The sequence below is a fragment of the Pinus tabuliformis genome, chromosome 3_2 (genome assembly GCF_031772625.1).
Source record: "Pinus tabuliformis cultivar Carrire ecotype Pingquan chromosome 3_2, CPIR1, whole genome shotgun sequence".
NCBI classification, from domain to species: domain Eukaryota; kingdom Viridiplantae; phylum Streptophyta; class Pinopsida; order Pinales; family Pinaceae; genus Pinus; species Pinus tabuliformis.
This window is the reverse complement of record NC_142302.1, coordinates 837,866,319-837,869,651: the sequence shown is the minus strand read 5'-3', so window position 1 is coordinate 837,869,651 and position 3,333 is coordinate 837,866,319.

The following is a 3,333-nucleotide window of genomic DNA, read 5'->3' as shown; positions in this document are numbered from 1 at the left end:
CTTTGTAAGCTTATATGGTATTACCTCACAAAATAGAAATTTCTAGTACATCATTCATCCATCCACTCTCAACAATTTTACGGTAGAAGGTCTCAATCTGCCCATTGGGAAACCAGATAGTTTTGACCATCTCCCTATAGAGTAATTTGTCCAAAACTGCAAAAAAATTAATAATTGCAACATAACTAGAATTTCTACAGCATAATTATAACACAAAAGACTATCAACAATCATAAGTTGGCCATCACTTGTTATTAGAGGCACCATACAACATAAAGCTAAGAAATCTACTAGAAATAAAACTCCATGCATCTCCATGTATAGGGGTGGCCACCCCACCCCCACTATAACGACCTGCGTTCTACCGGTTGAAGTGCGACCGCGGGTGAGGCTTGAACGAGCATGGGTGAGGCTTGAACGAGTGCGGGTGAGGCTTGAACGAGCTGCGGTTGGATGAAGTGTGAGCTCCTTGCTATGCGATGGAGATAATGCGCATAAGTTAGAAGGGGGCGAGCTTGTATATACACATGCGAGCATGTGTTAACATATACGGAGGCTGACCAACATGAATGAAGAAGCCAACTTGAAGTTAAGGAGTTTTGCGATGAAGTGAAAGCGTGGAGAGGTCAGCTGGGCAAGCCACGACCCCCCCCTATAACGCGTATATATGGAGGAAGATTGGCTCTCATTTGGACATCGATCACTCGCTTAATATCTTCGCTCAAGGAGTTAAGGTGTAGTTCTAGTGCGCAGAACTAAGGAAAGGAAGGCACAGATTTGGATGCGCCCATTCTTGGGCTTGGTTGCATAGTGAAGGAATGCTTAACTCAGTTGTGGGTGAAGGGTGCGGGCAGGAGTGTCGGGCGTTCGGTTGAGGGCGTGCACGGGTTTGTGGCGCCCGGGTTGATGTGTAGAGCACCCAACAGTGAAACGTTGGTGAGCACCCAGTTTGTGCGACGACTTGGCGCGGGTGTATTGGCGACTCGGGTGAGCACCCGCCCGTCGTGCAACTGTGCATGGTGACTTGGTTAAGTGTTGAGATTGTGAGCGGAGGTGTGTCCCGGGTGGAGGCACCCGTGTGTGGCAACTTGGAGGTGCACCCAAGTTGGGAAAACAACACGATCGCGCGATGAGGTGAACGAAGGGTTGATGAGTCATGTGGCGAACGTGTGGAGGAGACAATGAGCTGGGCAACCGAGTTTGCCAGAGATTGTAAATTTGGCTAGGTATGAAACTTGGGGTTTCCAAGTATACTTGTAAAGCATTGTAAACTGTTGTATAATATATTATTGGGCAGACTCATTGTTTAGGGAGTTGCCCCTCCATTTATACTGTGCAATTGTGTTCTTCATTTATAATTGCTGATGATAATGAATGTGTATGGGTGTTCATTGGTATAAAGGATAACATAATAATACGTGGTTGCAAAACACAAACTAAGTAGGAGTAAGTGGTTAGGCGTAGTCCACGAACATAATTATTGGTGAAAAGAAATTTTTTGGTGGTGTCGCACCTCGCTAAGAGCGGTTGAAAGACTACCGCTGGCTTGGGGGCGTGACAGGTGGTATCAAAGCTGGTTGATGACCAGGTTAACAATGAAGTGATGATCCCATTGCACTATCGTGACTGGTGGTATCAGAGCAACTGATTTGGGCATTGAAGGTTGAAGCTGCTACACACCTCCATTGAAGTGAAGGTGGTATTAGAGCTGGCTGATGACTGGGTTGATGATGAAGTGCTGATCCCATTGCACTATCGTGATAGTTGGTATCAGAGCTAGTCTAAAGACTTAGAGGGGTCCTGTAGGAAGCTGGGGGAAGTAGTTGTACATACACTTGACAGTTGGTGACAGTGAAGCAGGTACTTGCAGGTGAAGGAAGCTGTTTCACATACCAGTGGAACAAGAGTTGGTTCAGGTTGCAGGCATCTTGGTGAAGCTGTTGGATGGTCAAAACTAGATCACAAGGAAGAAGGAAGCTGTTAGCAATGGCAGTTGAATCTCAGGTTGGGTCTAGTCATAGTATGAAGGATGCTACTATGGCACTTATGGAAAAAGTGTTGGAGAAGATGGAGGACATGGAAATTTTCTGGAATAAGAAGATGGACTTGTTCGATAAGGAGAAAGAAGCCAATTCAAAGATGAAGGAAGAGCTCGATGAACTCCAGACTCAACATCAGTACACTGATCTTATGTGTACACAACTTGAAGTAAGGGTCAAGGAGGTTGAATAGGTAAGAGACCAAGGTCTTCCAGAGATCATGGGTTTGTGAAAATCTCTTGACGAAGCCAGAGATGAGATCGCGGTGTTGAAGAAGGTCGTGAGGCATAACTCAGGTGGAGGAGTGCCTGATTGGAAAGTCAAGGAATCAGAATCTTACGATGGTACAAGGAGTGTAAAGACTCTTGGAAACTTTCTATGGGACATGGAGCAGTACTTGGAATGATTGGGTCTATCTGATGATGAGACGAAGGTCAAGGTTACCGCTCAGTTCTTGACAAAGGATGCTAAGATGTGGTGGTGAAGGAGGATGGATCAGATTTCCAATGGCAGTGCTCGTGATATTACTTTGTGGGATGAAATGAAGAAAGCTTTGCAGACCCATTTCAGTCCTCGGGATGAAACGTGGGAATCAAGGATGAAAATTAAGTTCATAAAGCAGACTGGGAACCTTCCGACATATTAGCGGGAGTTTGCAAGTGCGGTTCTGGAACTTCCTGACATGGCGGAGAGGGACAAGGTGTTCAATTTCATTATTGGGTTGAAGCCTTGGGCATGCAATGAAGTGAAGAGGGAGAGGATTAGAACACTTGAGGAAGCTTTTGTTGTTGTGGACAGGTTGGTGGAGCATTATGATGAGACTTCTAATGATAGAAAGAAGAAGTTCGATAAGACGAAAGAGAAGAAGAAGGATGATGCTTCGAAATTGGATGATAATTCAAAGACGAAGAAAGCCTTGAAGTGTTGGATATGTGATGGACCGAATATGGTGAAGAATTGTCCTTCTAGACCGAAAGTGGCTGCGATTGCACAATATAATACGAAGAATGAAGAAGCTTTTGTGGGGATGATGCAGATACTTGGTGCTGCTGCTACTACAGAGGTGGTCTCTTGGAGGGATCTTGAGAGGAACAGTTTGGAGCATGTTCGGATGAAGGTTGGAGATGCTAATATACTCACTATGGTGGATAGTGGGGCCTCTCACAACTTCATGGGTGAAGATACTGTGAGAAGAATTGGGTTGAAATTTGTACCGGTTAAGGCACAGATGAAGACAGTCAACTCTCCTCTTGATAATGTTCTTGGTGTAGCTGAAAAGGTGGACACCACACTT